The following is an 18,758-nucleotide window of genomic DNA, read 5'->3' on the forward strand; positions in this document are numbered from 1 at the left end:
ATATGAATAATGCCTCCTCTGTGCCTCTATACATGAATAATGCCCCCTCTGTGCCTCTATATATGAATAATGCCTCCTCTGTGCCTCTATATATGAATAATGCCCCCTCTGTGCCTTTATATATGAATAATGCCCCCTCTGTGCCTCTATATATGAATAATGCCCCCTCTGTGCCTCTATATATGAATAATGCCTCCTCTGTGCCTCTATATATGAATAATGCCTCCTCTGTGCCTCTATATATGAATAATGCCTCCTCTGTGCCTCTATATATGAATAATGCCCCCTCTGTGCCTTTATATATGAATAATGCCCCCCTGTGCCTCCATATATGAATAATGCCTCCTCTGTGCCTCTATACATGAATAATGCCCCCTCTGTGCCTCTATATATGAATAATGCCCCCTCTGTGCCTCTATATATGAATAATGCCCCCTCTGTGCCTCCATATATGAATAATGCCTCCTCTGTGCCTCTATATATGAATAATGCCCCCTCTGTGCCTCTATATATGAATAATGCCCCCTCTGTGCCTCTATATATGAATAATGCCCCCTCTGTGCCTCCATATATGAATAATGCCTCCTCTGTGCCTCTATATATGAATAATGCCCCCTCTGTGGCTCTATATATGAATAATGCCTCCTCTGTGCCTCTATATATGAATAATGCCCCCTCTGTGCCTCTATATATGAATAATGCCCCCTCTGTGCCTCCATATATGAATAATGCCTCCTCTGTGCCTCTATATATGAATAATGCCCCCTCTGTGCCTCTATATATGAATAATGCCTCCTCTGTGCCTCTATATATGAATAATTCCCCCTCTGTGGCTCTATATATGAATAATGCCTCCTCTGTGCCTCTATATATGAATAATGCCCCCTCTGTGCCTCTATATATGAATAATGCCCCCCTGTGCCTCCATATATGAATAATGCCTCCTCTGTGCCTCTATACATGAATAATGCCTCCTCTGTGCCTCCATATATGAATAATGCCTCCTCTGTGCCTCTATATATGAATAATGCCCCCTCTGTGCCTCTATATATGAATAATGCCCCCTCTGTGCCTCTATATATGAATAATGCCTCCTCTGTGCCTCTATATATGAATAATTCCCCCTCTGTGGCTCTATATATGAATAATGCCTCCTCTGTGCCTCTATATATGAATAATGCCCCCTCTGTGCCTCCATATATGAATAATGCCTCCTCTGTGCCTCTATATATGAATAATGCCCCCTCTGTGCCTCTATATATGAATAATGCCTCCTCTGTGCCTCTATATATGAATAATGCCCCCTCTGTGGCTCTATATATGAATAATGCCTCCTCTGTGCCTCTATATATGAATAATGCCCCCTCTGTGCCTCTATATATGAATAATGCCCCCTCTGTGCCTCTATATATGAATAATGCCCCCTCTGTGGCTCTATATATGAATAATGCCTCCTCTGTGGCTCTATATATGAATAATGCCTCTATACATGAATAATGCCCCCTCTGTGCCTCTATATATGAATAATGCCCCCTCTGTGGCTCTATATATGAATAATGCCTCTATACATGAATAATGCCCCCTCTGTGCCTCTATATATGAATAATGCCCCCTCTGTGCCTCTATATATGAATAATGCCTCCTCTGGGCATTCCTATAATAAACACCCTTTCTGCAGCTCCTTATAATAATGCCCTCTTCAATTATCCTGTACAAACCACACATAGGTAACGGGGGACATTTTTATTTTTTAGGGGGGGCAGCTTATCCTATTATATAAAATATACAGTACATATTCATGAATAAAAGGTTTATTACATGAAATTTCCTATTACCTGGATACATTTGGGTTAGATTATGACACATTCTGAATTCTTCTTATTGCAGGTAAATTTTGCATATTCTGTACTATCAGATGCTGGATTAAAGGAATTTTTCTGTGATCCCCGGTTTATTCATGAATCACCAAAGCCAATATGACCTAAACGAAATCTCTCTTTATGCCAAGCAATGAATATTTCTAGCACAGCTGGTTGGATTTTATGTATTTTATTCATATTGGAGTTTATAATGTCATTATTGCCTACGGAAAAAAAAAATTACAAAATATTATTTCGCATATTTCACGTTTCAATATGAAACTGCACACCAAAAATATAGTTTAGTGATCCATTGCAGACTGATGCCAGTCATGGGGGACATTCTGGGTCAAAATGAGCGGGGCTGGACATTTTCCTTAAATTTTGGATAGAAACGTTGGGAGAAATATCAATATAACCAATATGGCGGCAGAGATGATATTATCACTGAAAGTACAACAAAGAGCTTCCCATTGGTGCTGCGAGTCAGATCAATGATTTTGCCAAAGGTTTTCTTCCGAGCAGCACGGTGGCTCAGTGGGAAGCACTGGTGCCTTGCAGCATGGGAGTTCAGGGTTCAGGTGTGCTCAGGTGTGCTGCCACCCATATGACTCTCAGCACAATGGGAAGATCAGGAAAAACTAGAGCAGCTCCATTTGCAATTTCTAAAGTAGACCTGTTAGGAGGAATTACTGGGACCTCCGTCAGAGAAGAACTAAGGACCCAAGCGTTGAAAGGTAAGGAAGCTAACCACTGAGCCACCATAGAATTACCTGATGGCTAGTTCATCAATATGCCTATCAGTACTCACCGACAGGTCATGAAAAGGAAGAGCAGGTTTCATTTGAGGTCTCTGATTCCATTTTCTAAGATGTGTCTGAGAGGAGGAATCTCATTGACCTCAGTCAGAGATGAACTAAAGACCCAAGTATAGGATGGTAATGGAGGTAACCACTGAGCCACTGCGCTGCCTGAGAGTTTATATCTGGCCAGTGGCCAGATCATCAATAGGACTCTCAGCATTTATGGGAAGGTCAGAAAAAACTAGAGCAGGTCCCATTACAATCACTGACTACAATTTCTAAAGTACACCTGAGAGGAGGAATCACATTGTCCTCCTGTCAGAGTTGAACCCAGGGCACCAGCATCGGACAGCAGAAATGCTAACCACCGAGCCATCATACTGCCTGAGTGATAAACTCTGGGTAAGTCATCAATATGACTCCCGGCACCTATGGGAAGGTCAGGAAAAATAGACATAGCTGCCCAACACATCTAACCAATCTGTCCATTGATTTCAATTTGTAAAGTGAGGTGGAAACAATACAGTGACATTATATAGAGGCATGATGGCTGTATAGTGGGATGTGTTAGGCCTGTTTCACACGTCAGTGGCTCCGGTACGTGTGGTGACATTTTTCTCATGTACGGGAGACACTGACTCACGTAGACACATTAAAATAAATGTGTCTCTGCAGATGTCAGCGAGTTTTCACAGACCGTGTGTCTGTTTGAAAAACACGGAGACATGTCAGTGTTCGTGGGAGCGCACGGATCACACGGACCCATTAAAGTCAATGGTTCCGTGTAAACACGTACCGCACACGGATGCCGTCCGTGTGCCGCCCGTGTGCTGACTGAGTACCACACGGACCGTACAGGAGACAGCGCTAGAGTTAAGCACTGTCCCCAGCGTGTGGTGCTGATGCCGCCATTCATCCCTTCTCCCCAGCAGTGTTCGCTGGAGAGAAGGAATGAAAAATCATGTTTTTTTTTTTGTTTTTGTTTTTAAAATAAAGTTCCCGGTCAGCTCCCGCCTCCACCTATAGGGGTGGAGCCGCATATTCATCCCTGTAATGAGCGGCACCATGTGACCGCTCATACCGGACAAGCTGCGGCGCTGTGAGGAAGCATCGCAGGAGCTGGGTGAGCATTTTAATGCCAGCGGGCGAGCGCACAGGGGGTGGGAGGCGGGAGCTGACCGGGAACTTTATTTTAAAAACAAAAAAAATTAAAAAAAACATGATTTTTCATTCCTTCTCTCCAGCGAACGCTGCTGGGGAGAAGGGATGAATACCAGCTTCAGCACCACACGCTGGGGACAGCGCTTACTGTAGCGCTGTCTCCTGCACGGTCCGTATGGTACACACGGCACACGGCGGCCGCACGTGTGCCACACTGATGTGCCACGTGAGCTCACAGACACACGGACACGGATAACTCCGGTACCGATTTTTCCAGTACCGGAATTATCTGGACGTGTGAGACTGGCCTTATATGGAGGTATGCTAGATATATGGTGATATCTTAGGCTGAGTAGATGTAACTGGATGTATAATAGCATGAGGTTACATAGAGGTATACGATACTTGTTATATGACAGTGTGTTATGATACTCTAAAGTATACAGACTGTATGATAAGATATAATATAATACAGACTTATACCTTCGTTATAAAGGGTTATGTGACATACTGGCTATAAGGTGGTATGCAATGCTATATTGCAGTACACCTGATGTGTGGTGGTGTGTAATGTTATATGGAGGTATACTACATGTGCGGTGGTGTATCATGTTGTATAGCGCCGTAGTATAATAAATGTATGTTGTTGTGTGGTTATATGGAAGTATACAATATGTATGGCAGAATACTAGATGTGTGATATTATATGACGGTATACTAGATGTGTGGTGGTGTGTGAGACTATATGACAGTATATTAAATGTGTGGTGGTGTGATGTTATATGGTGGTATACTATCTGTATTGTGATGTATGAGATTATATGGAGGTATACTACATGTGTGGTAGTGTGTGATGTTATATGACGGTAAACTAGATGTGTGATGCTATATGGCGGTATACTAGATGTGTGGTGGTGTGTGATATATGGCAGTATACGAGATGTGTGGTGGTGTCCGATATTATATGGCAGTATACTAGATGTGTGGTGGTGTGTGATGCTAAATGATGGTATACTAGATGTGTGATATTATATGGCGGTATATTAGAAGTGTGGTGGTGTGGGATATTATATGATGGTATACTAGATGTGTGGTGGTGTGTGATGCTATATGGTGGTATACTTGATGTGTAGTGGTGTGTGATGCTATACGGCGGTATACTAGATGTGTAGTGGTGTGTGATGCTATACGGCGGTATACTAGATGTGCAGTGGTGTGTGATGCTATACGGCGGTATTCTAGAAGTGTGGTGTGTGATGCTATATGGCGATATACTAGATGTGTAGTGGTGTGTGATGCTATATGGCGGTATACTAGATGTGTGAGGTTATGTGGCGGTATACTGGCTCTATGGTGATTATAAGAGCAGTGTGAATTTCACTCTCATGTAGTATTATTACCTCTTGTAGAATAATAATCAGGGCAGGGGTTGACGTGGGAGAGGTGCAGGTATCCATCACTGAGGACTTGTATAGTGATATGTATAATGAGCTGAGCACACATAAGAGCAGAGATACAGTCTGCGTGTATCATATACTGTAGCATAGCCTCGGTCTCAGTGTTTCCAGCCTCGGTCTCAGTGTTTCCAGCCTCGGTCTCAGTGTTTCCAGCCTCGGTCTCGGTGTTTCCAGCCCCGGCCTCCACTGGTTGTAGATGTAGAATTGTCCATCGTTCACAGCTTTGATACAAAGTTGCTTCTCACAATATAAAAAGGAAATAAGAGTCCGATGATGCCAAATTCCCAAATCTCGGCCATATCTCAGCCGTTAGCTGCTCATACAGTCTGTATGAAAAGTTACATTACTGGACGGCAGCGTCATCTTCACATTTCTGGAACAACTGTGAAAAAAAAAATATTGATGATATAACAACGTCCGTGTATGTGTGGCGTCCATGTAAATACACTGCTCAAAAAAGTAAAGGGAACACTTAAACAATGGAGTATAACTCCAAGTAAATCAAACTTCTGTGAAATCAAACTGTCCACTTAGGAAGCAACACTGATTGGCAATCAATTTCACATGCTGTTGTGCAAATGGAATAGACAACTCATGGAAATTATTGGCAATTATCAAGACACCCTCAATAAAGGAGTGGTTCTGCAGGTGGGGACCACAGACCACAACTCAGTACCAATGCTTTCTGGATGATGATTTGGTCACTTTTGAATGTTGGTTTTGCGTTCACACTCGTGGTAGCATGAGACGGACTCTACAACCCACACAAGTGGCTCAGGTAGTGCAGCTCATCCAGGATGGCACATCAATGCGAGCTGTGACAAGAAGGTTTGCTGTGTCTGTCAGCGTAGTGTCCAGAGGCTGGAGGCGCTACCAGAAGACAGGCCAGTACACCAGGAGACGTGGAGGGGGCCGAAGGAGGGCAACAACCCAGCAGCAGGACCGCTACCTCAGCCTTTGTGCAAGGAGAAACAGGAGGAGCACTGCCAGAGCCCTGCAAAATGACCTCCAGCAGGCCACAAATGTGCATGTGTCTGCACAAATGGTTAGAAACAGACTCCATGAGGATGGTCTGAGCGCCCGACGTCCACAGATGGGGGTTGTGCTCACAGCCCAATACCGTGCAGGACGCTTGGCATTTGCCACAGAACACCAGGATTGGCAAATTCGCCACTGGCACCCTGTGCTCTTCACAGATGAAAGCAGGTTCACACTGGGCACATGTGACAGACGTGACAGAGTCTGGAGACGCCGTGGAGAGCGATCTGCTGCCTCAACATCCTCAGTAATGGTGTGGGGTGGCATTTCTTTGGAGGGCTGCACAGCCCTCCATGTGCTCGCCAGAAAGAGCCTGACTGCCATTAGGTACCGAGATGGGATCCTCAGACCCCTTGTGAGACCATATTCTGGTGCGGTTGGCCCTGGGTTCCTCCTAATGCAGGACAATGCCAGACCTCATGTGGCTGGAGTGTGTCAGCAGTTCCTGCAAGATGAAGGCATTGAAGCTATGGACTGGCCCGCCCGTTCCTCAGACCTGAATCTGATTGAACACATCTGGCACATCATGTCTCGCTCCATCCACCAATGTCATGTTGCCCCAAAAACTGTCCAGGAGCTGGCGGATGCTTTAGTCCAGCTCTGTGAGGAGATCCCTCAGAACACCATCCACCGCCTCATCAGGAGCATGCCCAGGCGTTGTAGGGAAGTCATACAGGCTCGTGGAGGCCACACACACTACTGAGCATCTTTTGCTTGTCTTGAGGCATTTCCACTGAAGTTGGATCAGCCTGTAATTTGATTTTCCACTTTGATTTTGAGTATTATTCCAAATCCAGACCTCTATTTATTTTGATTTACATTGATAATTGTTATGTTTTATTGTTCTGAACACATTTCACTATGCAATGAATACAAATTTGCAACTGGAATAATTCATTCAGAGATATCTAGGATGTGAGATTTCAGTGTTCCCTTCATTTTTTTGAGCAGTGTACAAACCGGAGACATGTACGCACACGCATCCAATGTAATCTATGGGGCTGCACACATGTCTGTGTTTTCGTAGGGATTGTGTGTCCCTGTGACCCACACACAGACATGTTTGTTTTATTCCAGCAGCATGGGGGACCCCACGTCATTTTTTTTTCACTTATTAGGTTAAAAGATGTACAGTAAACTACAGACGCAAGGCACAAATTATATATCTCTCGGACATCTATCCATCCATATAGTTGCACATCTTTAATATCTAAAAATTTGTCATTTCTATTCTGATTTCTATTTGGGTACGTGTCACACAGATGGCACACGGATGTCACATTTACGGCACACGGATGTCACACGGACGGCACACAGACAGCACACGGATGTTACACGGACAGCACACAGACGGCACACGGATGTCACACGGATGGCACACAGACGGCACACGGATATCACGGACGGCACATGGATGTCACATGGATGGCACACGGACGGCACACAGACGGCACACAGATGTCACACAGACAGCACACGGATGTTACACGGACGGCACACAGACAGCACACGGACGGCACACAGACGGCACACGGATGTCACACGGACGGCACACAGACAGCACACGGATATCACACGGACGGCACATGGATGTCACACAGACGGCACACAGACAACACACGGATGTTACACGGACGGCACACAGATGTCACACGGACGGCACACAGCACACGGATGTCACACAGACAGCACACGGATGTTATACTGACGGCACACAGCACACGGATGTCACACAGACAGCACACGGATGTTACACGGACGGCACACAGACAGCACAGACGGCACACGGATGTCACATGGATGGCACACGGATGGCACACAGACGGCACACGGACGGCACACAGACGCCACACAGATGGCACACAGATGGCACACGGATGGCACACGGATGGCACACAGACAGCACACGGATGTCACACGGACGGCACACAGACAGCACACGGATGTTACACGGACGGCACACAGACAGCACACGGATGTTACACGGACGGCACACAGACAGCACACGGATGTTACACGGATGGCACACAGACGGCACACGGATGTCACATGGATTGCACACGGACGGCACACGGATGTCACACAGATGTCACATGGACGGCACACGGATGTCACATGGACGGCACATGGACGGCACACGGACGGCACATGGACAGCACATGGATGGCACATGGACGGCACATGGATGGTATACGGATGTCACATGGACGGCACACGGATGTCACATGGATGGTACACAGATGTCACATGGACGGCACACGGATGGCACATGGACAGCACACGGATGGCACACAGACAGCACACGGATGTCACAGACAGCACACGGACGGCACACAGACGTGTGAAGGGGCCTCACATACAGAAAAACAACCAAAATAATGTCATTGCCACAGAGAGCACTCAGGGTCGACCTAAGAGCGAGCCGGTCCATGGTGGTCACTGCTGGGCGCTTGGTGTCAGTCTATTCACAAGGGAGACTCAATGATAAAATCCCTTTACACAAGATCTATACAAACAATGTTTTACACCTTGCTTGATGCCATAATCATGTGGGCGATTTAACAAGGGCGTTGTAGGTGGCAGCATAAACCGGGCAATGTAAGATCTGACACCCTGTGGATCTAATTATAGCAGCCCGGAAATATAATCAGAATGCCCCAAAAATGGGGGCCTCATATGCACAGATGGTATATGTTATACATGCTTTACATATATCCTCATATGTATAGTAATAGTGACCATACTGGTATAACCTGGGCATCTCCTGTATATAATTATACATGTACAGCTGGTATAACCTGGGCATCTCCTGTATATCATTACGGTATATATGTACAGGCGGTATAACCTGGGCATCTCCTGTATATAATTACGGTATATATGTACAGGCGGTATAACCTGGGCATCTCCTGTATATAATTATATATGTACAGATGGTATAACCTGGTCATCTTCTGTATATATTTGTATATATACAGCTGGTATAACATGAGCATCTTCTGTATATAATTATATATATATATATATATATATATATATATATATATATATATATATATATATATACAGCTGCTATAACCTGGGCATCTCCTTATATGCACAGCTGGTATAACCTGGGCATCTTCTATGTGTAATTCTACATATTGGCCATGAATAAGGCATAACTTGATGAAACATGTCGGACAGTTCATGGTCTCCGGTATTTTTCGGTACCATGATAGAATAAGCATTAAGTCTTATGGGATCGTCTCTGCATTCCCGGACTCTTTCTCAGTTTGGTCCTGAGAAGTCTGTGGATCCAGGCAGATGTCGGCACCAGCTGCGAGTCCTCTCCACACTGGCGCTGAGCCGATTCTTGGGACATGTTCCTGACATTCTCCGATATAAATGATGGGTCCAGCTGGTATAACCTAGGCATTTTCTTTACTATTGTGGGCTAAACTGGAATAATCTGATATTATGATCAGGCTGGAGTTTATTTCTAGGACATGGGGACGTTCATCCTGATGGAGAAGCAGGTTAGCGAGTAAGCTTCAGACTTAGCGTTGGCCCTAGCACCGAGCCGCCAGTACTCGGGGAAGAGTTGCTGGTTTTTTGATGCCACCATCATTATCTTTCATAAAACATGATAACATCCAACAGGACTTGTAACAATAACAGTATGACTGATTTGGATGCTGATGGTAACACTGCTCCCAAATTCTGCCCTAACCCTTCACTATAGGGTCATTGGCCGTCTCCAGGATCCTAAAATAAGTTTTTTTTTAGATCTAAAATAAGGTCAGGAGGCGAGAAATACCTAGTAACAAGGATCTGATGCATCAAGTTCAAGAAAATCAGTGTAAAGCCTAAAACATCAATAGAACCTCCCTATAGTATAACATTACCTTCTCTACCGGCTGTGCCCGCGGATTAGTTCTCAGGTCTTACCCAAGAAGAAAGAAGAAGGAGCAGCGAGCTCAGCCATCCATTGTCTGCAGCAGATCTGCTCTTCTGCAGCGCCTCCGCCTGCATTGCCATATCCCAATGAGAGGAGGAGGAGGATGCTCTGCAAGAATATATCCCGTCATTCCGAGCGCCTCCAGCTCCCAGCATGCAAATGGTTCATCGCATTTTAACCCCTTCATTCCCTCCGCCATCTACTAACAAACTGCACTGATGATGCACTTATAGGAAGATCAGGGATTTTTTAATATATTTTTTATGGTGATGACTATATTAGGTGGGTTTTTTAATCATTTTTTTTTATTACATATATATATTCATTATTTTTTGTTTTCCTATTTGTAGACAGGTGCAAAATAACAATAAAAAATAAACAGAAAATCCCCAAATTTTCTCACTGGCATAATAAATAAAAAATTAGCTCTCTTGGAAGACATGAAACCAAGTGTGAATTAGGCCCATATCACACATCATGTGTTTTTCGCTAATAGAACACGTACCCATTAAAGTCTATGGCCATATTCGCATTGCCCTTTTTTTTTTTGCACACCGAGATGTCCAACTCCAATCTGCAGATTAAAATCGCCCATTTTTGGCATCCGTGCGCGATCGGTTTTATAATATTTAATGAGTAAGAGAAACTAGAAAATGTATTTTTATTTATTTTATTGCTATTTTTATTTATTTTTATTTTTTTGCATAAAAGAAAAACTGATGACAAATTGATGATAAAATCCGACACATGGACCAAAAATGGATGAAAATGGGAACAGAAAAAAACTGATGAAAAATAGTTCGTTTTTCTGCACCCATTAAGTAAAATACTTGCATTTTTCCAAAAATATGCAACGTAAAAAACTCACCAAAAACTCATCGTGCAAACGTAACCCAAGCCAATCATAGACATGAGATATTTATCTGCAGATCCAGCTTATGTTAACACCATTATATAGCCACCATTAACATCAGGTTATCAGCAGAACTTTCCAAATCTAGTCAGATCTATCTCATGCCTACCGCCACGTTTAGTGATCAAATGCATCTTAATTGGGAATTTTCTAAGAGTTTTTCTCTGATTTTTAGACCTCTAAATCCTTCCTAGAGACAAATACAGATAATGATAATATGTTCAAGAGATTTTCCAAGCTTAAAAAATATATTACTGCTTTTTTTCCCCCAAAAAAAATAGCGCCACATCTGTCAACAGGTTGTGTGTAGTATTACAGGTGAGCCCCATTCACATCAATGGAGTGGAGCTGCGATACTAGACACAACCCATGGACAGGTGTGGTGCTGTTTCTGGAGAAAGCGGCCATGTTTTTTCTAAGCTTGGAAAATCCCTTTAGACTTGATCTTTTGGTGAGTGTTTGATTTTCTGCACCCACTAGGCCAAGTTCACACTATCAGTATTTGGTCAGTATTTTACATCAGCATTTGTAAGCCAAAACCAGAAGGGTAATGAATGCAGAAGTGATGACGTGTTCTTATACTTTTCCTATGATTGTTCCTCTCCTGTTTTTCCTTACAAATACTGATGAAAAATACTGACCAAATACTGAACGTTGCAAGTAAATTACTTGCATTTTTTCTAAACAAATATGCAGTCTATAAAAAAAATCACCAAAAACTCATAATGGGAACGTAGCCTAAATGCCATGACCTAACAGATTTCCCATCAACAGAAAAAAAAAAAAATATATATATATATATATATATATATATATATATATATATATATATATATATAAAAAAAAAATTCCTTACAAATAAAAAAAATCAGTAAACCCCTCCAAAACATTAATTATATTTATTATATTCTTTTTGCAACATTTCAATAACCAGAAATCCTATTACTGCAGCCAAATATGCCAAAACAGGCACCAAGGCCTAAACCTTTGTCATACAATTAGTAACGCCATAAAATATGCACTAAAAAAAAAAAATAATAATAATGAAATCTTCTCAATAAACCAAAACGGAACGTTTCAGTTCCATAAATACTTATTTGTAGCCGGGAACAATTTTATTAAAATTTGTTTTATTTTTTTACGTTGTACGTTCTCCCACTTCATGCAAATTCTTCAATGGCAAAAGGGCAGCAGATTCTACTCAACCATTCGGAATTAATGTTACTATGTATAAACACGGGCACAAAAGACCTACATATAAGTGCGGGCAAAGGTAGAGGCTCATCCTTTATTACCATCATGTTTTTTTTTCTTTTTACAACGCTCTTTATTAATATTGGCCCCATTTCGCTTTTCATGGCAATACAGGCCGTATTTACATACCAATAGAAAAAGGGTCATTTGCGCTTCACCGTGGTGCGCGTTACTTTTTAATTTTTTGATTACATTTTTTTTTTAACATCCATAAATACAGTTCAAATCCAATCTCTAAATATATATCTATATCTCCACCGAAAATCATTTATGTTTTCGAATACTTCACAAACATCCAGATTTATTCTATTCCCAAATATTCAACTTTTTTTTTTTTACCAATAACCTAAAAAAAATTGTTCCGGTTCCTTCTGTCCTTACATAAATGAATTTCTCTATCTCTGTAGTATTATTACTATGTAACAACCTACTTAAGTGCCATTTATAAGTATGGACTGACTTAGATACATTTTAGCACAATTGTAATATTTTTCTAGAGTTTTTTTTTTTTGTTATAATAAACCTTTAGTATTGTTCACTTAGGTAAAAAACTAAAAGATCTTCCATTTCTAAAGGTTATGAATTGTTCTGAGGCCTCAAATATTTTTTTGTTATCTGCACTGCTCATAAAAATGTTCTTTTTTGTCCAGGGATTAAACAAATTAGGAATATTAGACTTTATTTAAAAAATAAAATGATAGGAGTTTTCCTAACATCTTTCGTCGGTATTTACATGGGGTTTTTTTTTCTAAGACTCAGACAGTAACGTCTATACAGGATATAGGAACGGAGAACTTCTTATGATGACATCATCATTCATCATAAAAATTACAGGACGAGTATAGCGCCAATTTTATTTTTTTTTCTCAATCAACTTACATGTGGTAGAAATTAGCCAGCAGCTTATGGCATTTTTTTTATGATCTCTTATATGTGATCAGTGTTATTTCACGTGCTCAATACAGTTCATGTTATAGAAAATGTACAAAATCTATTCGAAACATAACCTACAATCCAGGCAAGACATATAACAATCACCACTACTGCCGCCAGTAAGCAAGAAACCAATCCACAAAACCGTATGGAAATGGAAGCGTTAATCATAAGTCATAAAGTCATCAGAGGTAATGAAGACAAACAATAAAAACACATAAAGTTTAGTATAACAATGAAAAACCTCAAAGGTCACAAAGTCACTTGTGATTACATATATATATATATATATATATATATATAAATAAATATTTAGTTATATAATGTTAAAAAAGAAGTACAGCTATAACTTTTACATTTTATCATCTTTCATATATATCTGTTTGTTTTATTCATATATATATATATATATATATATATATATATATATATATACTGTATATATGGACATTTTATCACTTTTCATATATCTGTCCATTTTGCGTATGTATATATATATATATATACACAGAACGGACAGATATATGAAAGGTGATAAAATGTAAAAGTCACTGATATACTTTTTAACATTATAGTATATATATATATATATATATATATATATATATATATATATATATATATATATATATTCACAAGTGAATTTGTGACTTTTGAGGTTTTTTACTTAGCTTTTATGCCTTTCCTTTTTCATTCTGACCAGAAAAAGTCCAACTTTTAACAAAGGCAACACATCCATCCTAAACATACCCTAGATTAAAGCAAGACCTTTCTATAAACACTATGTACTGCTAAAACAGAAAAAAAAAACTAGGTCATAAAATCCATCTTTAAAAAAAAAAAAAAAACATATGGAAAGGCAAATCATTCGCCACGCCACAAGAGAAACAACAAAAAAAGTAAAAGTTTATCAGAACATTTTTTTTATAAAATTATACCATGAAATTACAGGGTTAAAAGGAATTGACTAGGCCGAAAGAATCATTTTGTAAGTTTTCCTATAAGACCCCCAAATAAAGAACATTTTGAATATTTGCCAATAAGAAAAAAAAACAACCATATGTATTAAAAAAAAATGATTCCCCAACCATCTACCCATTGAGAGGCCATGAGGAGGCCTAAAAACAATAAACCTTCCTGACCGCACATGGATAAGGGTTAATATGTTGGGCTGTGTTGGAATGTAATATACTGCCAAAGTTACATTATAAATATACTCCAGATAGAAGAAAAATTCTCTACTTCTGTTTTTCAAAATGTACATGTTTATTTCTAATGGAAATAAAAAAAATAAAGAATTTCTTTTGCACTGAAATAATACATTTAAAATTAACAATCGTCTATATTCCTCGTGATCTTGTTAGTGGTAAGTAGTGAGTGGAGACTTAGTATAACAACTGATATAAATGCAGAAATAGGTACTTTGAAATGGGAGGGAATTTGCTTATAATATATATGACGATATATACTCATATTGTTTATTACTCAGGGGCAGGAAGAGTTACAAAAATTACTGCAGATTTATCACGGTAAATTAAAAATCTAATTTTAACAGCAATGGGCAAAAACTAATTAAGTCTATATAATCAAACTTTTTTATGTAGGATTTTCTAGCACATATATATGCACATATATATATACATACTGCATAAGTAAATGTTGGTACTTATGTTCCTATGTGTATAAAAGTTTGTATATTTGCAAGGATCACACACAAATTATACTTTTTGCATTATATCTTGCATTCAATAGGATTCATGGTGGCATCATGACGTTTTGATGTCAGCCTGCAGCACATACAGGGTTAAATTGGTGTGTATGTATGTATGTATGTATATATATATATATATATATATATATATATATATATATATATATATATATATATATATACTTTTTTAACTATTATTTAATGTTGCTTGTTTTCAGGAATCAATCATTATCTGGAATCTATCTGCATTTCTATATGCCTTAGATACGGACGCATGCCGCCATCTGTAATTATATCGCATACTCGTGACATAATCTATTTTTTCAGCTATAAATGGTGAATTAACATTAAGTCATAAAACTGCTAAATTGAATTAATATGAGTTCCTTCACTAGACCCCTAAAGTTTCCAGATTAAAAAATATATATATAGAAGGGGTGATGGCTTGTGATTCTGTCCTATGTCTCATCAAATAACAAAAAAATGTAATTAAAATTGTTCTATATTTAAAAAATATCTTTTGCATCATTGCCCCGAGATCATTAATCATTGACAGGTATATGTTCATGTTACCTGACAAGTACAAAGTCTCTATGTGACGGCAGTCCTGTGACTAAGAGGTTAAAATTATTTCCAATTTATGCCGGTGGTTACAAGTAATATGGCGAGTATCATTTTCCTATACGTGAATCATTCAATTATATAGCCCTGTACCTTCGGCCATAGAAAAAAAAAATTACCTCTTAGGCCATGAGCAACGACATCTTCTGATGCACGGACGATGTTTTTGCTTTTTTTTTTTTCTATGTGAGGATATTTTACATTAACCCTTCAAGAACACAATGACATTTTCTAAAGTCTAAAACCTTACCATAACCATATATATATATATTTTTTTTTTAAATGAACGGCTGCTTTTTTTTTTACCTACGTTTTTTAGGTATAGTTTACTATATTCCTTTTCACTAAACTAATACAAAAGCCTCTGAGAACTAATAATAATGATAATCTAAAATAAACATATCTATATTTTAAAGATCAATTAGAATGAATTCTAAATTTATTTTGTATCTATATTTAATATTGTGCTTAGGTTTAGTTTTTGGGGTTTTTTTCATTTCCCCTGAAAAATATAAAATCTATTCTTTTAGCCAACTCGCAACCTAAAATGTTTTAATATTGGTTGAAAAACTGACTTTTACCGTCACACACTACAAGCATATTTTATTTATTATATTGCGGCCTACCCTGAAGTTTAACCCCTCATCATCGTATTTGGCAATATTGATCAATAATCTTCCGGCACTATTATATTTGATATTTGGTATAATTAGAACTTTCTTTTTCTCAAATGTTCAAATGTTTAGAAGCTTAAAATATATATATATATATATATATATATATATATATATATATATATATATATATATATATATATATACATATATATATTTTTATTTTTTTTATGTATATATATATATGTATATATATATATATGTATATATATATCAGACATTACTTCTATACATATATATACAGTCTCATAGGTTTATGGTTGAAAAAGAACCCAAGTCCATTAAGTTCAACATATCCTGATATTTTATATATTTAAGTATATATATATATATATATATATATATATGTGTGTGTGTGTGTGTGTGTGTGTGTGTATATATATATATATATAGTGAAAAAAAAAAAAATATATATGAAGATATATGGGGTATGTGGGGGACTTTCAACCTTGAAGATAAGTAGATTTACGCTTTATTTTGTCATGGACAGTGATTTTTATTAGATATTGTTGTATATACCCTAATTAGTGGCCTAAAGATACTAAAACGCATTTTTTTGGTATTGAATGATGTAAAATATATCATGTTATCTACAAAGGGTTAATTGTTAAATGGAGTTTTAACAATCATATATTTTGTATCTATCATGTATCTTTCACTATTTATTTTTGTTACATACATGGTGGTATTTTGGGTGGTGGGGGTTTTGTAGTAGTATAAGACCCTAAGATGTTCTTTATGGGTGATGACTATAGACTGCATCCTAATACATTGACTTCAGTCTTTATAGTCTCCTGGGCCCTAATGAAAGATCTGTAACAGGGTCTCCCCCCAAATGTGCCATGTATAATACTAGTGTTTCCTTTGTAGCACTTTGGACACCGGGACCCTCGGCTCTGACTGTTAGCTGCTCCCCCTATAGCTTCACCCCTGCACCCACCACCCTGTGAATGTATAGTGATCAATACATCGCTATTGTAAGGACCACGTATATTACATACACTATATGACATCACAAAGCACTATATTATAGAAATAAATATATCCTCCCCTGTATCTTCTATACAGGTGATGACATTTATATAATGAAATAATGAGATTTACAAACTAATTCTGGGTCACTGCCCCCACTCACCCCCATAAATATGATAAATATGCCCCATTCTGCTGGGGCTACGATGTTTTCACAGGGGTCTCTTACACCTAGTTGGGTGCGTTGAAATCTCAGCCCCTCGCCCTTTCTCACCCCGGGGGTCTTAGTCCCCATACACATTGCATTGGAGGAATTTGCTGTATCTTACATATTTGTTAATTATAAATCTTGATCTTCACATTATGACTCTCACTATAATCTGCCCCCCCCCCAAATAACTATTTTTTTTCTTCTTTTTTTCCCATTTACACAGTGAGTATCACTATAACTGATGTATATTTGTAGTGTGTAAATGGTGATTATTATTATTTTTTTAGCATTTAATTCACGTCTCTGGGCCTTCGGAATAGCAATAATGGGATAACGGTCACGATTCCCTCTAATCTGTGCGTCCTGGAAATGATGGAGTTAAAAATTCTGCAACCTGGTGGAGCAATAATTGGTCTCGTTAATCCTCATTAATATGTGGTTTTAACTATTTCCTTCCCAGAGTGCTCAGTTCAGAAGGAAGAGTGATGACGGTCCGGCTTGGAGGGTGTATGCGGTAGATTTGTAGAGTCACGCTATGGGGGTACAATATGTATAGCTGCACCTGCCTATACATGTGGCTGTATGGGATGCTACGGGAAATATCACTCATATGTGTATTGATCTGATAGGATATGATCATTAATAGTATTTCCTATCATGCAGAATTTTTCGTAACTGTCATTGATCTCAATGGTGCTCGCAGAAATCCACACACGTCAACCCAATTCAGATGAACACAACTAATTTCCAGAAGTTTCGGCCTCTGTCTTTCTGACACATTTTAAAGCTCAAGTTACCCTATACACTTGCATTGCTTTACCTCTACCCCCTGCAAAAAGGGAAAGGAACCAAACACTTACCCAGAAATATGCTCCTGTATGATGTCCTCACTTCATTGTCCCCGAGACCGTGCCTTTAAGAAGAACCCACTGTTGCATTTCGGTTGGACGTCCCTGAAATAGTTAAACACGTATGAGATATCAACTGTCATCTCCTATTTATTAATAAAGTTAGTGTTTGGTCAAACAATTAGTATTCGCCCCAAACCCATCACCTCCAAATTATTACACCCTATGACACCCAAAATATAAAGCCAATACTGAAAATTACTGGTGTGCAACTGCATAAATGAGAATCTGGAGGACTATGCTGGGATTGATAGTTCTACATCCCTATGACCCTGCATTGTTTGCATACAACAATTTGCAAGG

The 18,758-nt window shown here is 39.1% G+C and overlaps 1 long non-coding RNA gene across 13 annotated transcripts in view; it reads right to left on the reverse strand.

Annotated features, from left to right (window-relative positions):
• Positions 1–2,033: 2,033 nt before the first annotated feature.
• Positions 2,034–18,758, reverse strand: part of LOC143806493 (uncharacterized) — a 138,889-nt gene continuing 122,164 nt past the window's right edge. For 12 of the 13 annotated variants that reach the window (XR_013221479.1, XR_013221480.1, XR_013221482.1 and 9 more), the window contains 3 exons: positions 18,408–18,500; positions 10,206–10,366; positions 2,034–5,662 (listed from right to left, as the gene is read on the reverse strand). This is a non-coding gene — a long non-coding RNA (uncharacterized LOC143806493). The remainder of the gene's footprint in view (positions 5,663–10,205; positions 10,367–18,407; positions 18,501–18,758) is intronic. The other variant, XR_013221486.1, reaches the window with a different exon arrangement.

The sequence above is a fragment of the Ranitomeya variabilis genome, chromosome 2 (assembly GCF_051348905.1).
Source record: "Ranitomeya variabilis isolate aRanVar5 chromosome 2, aRanVar5.hap1, whole genome shotgun sequence".
Taxonomy (NCBI): domain Eukaryota; kingdom Metazoa; phylum Chordata; class Amphibia; order Anura; family Dendrobatidae; genus Ranitomeya; species Ranitomeya variabilis.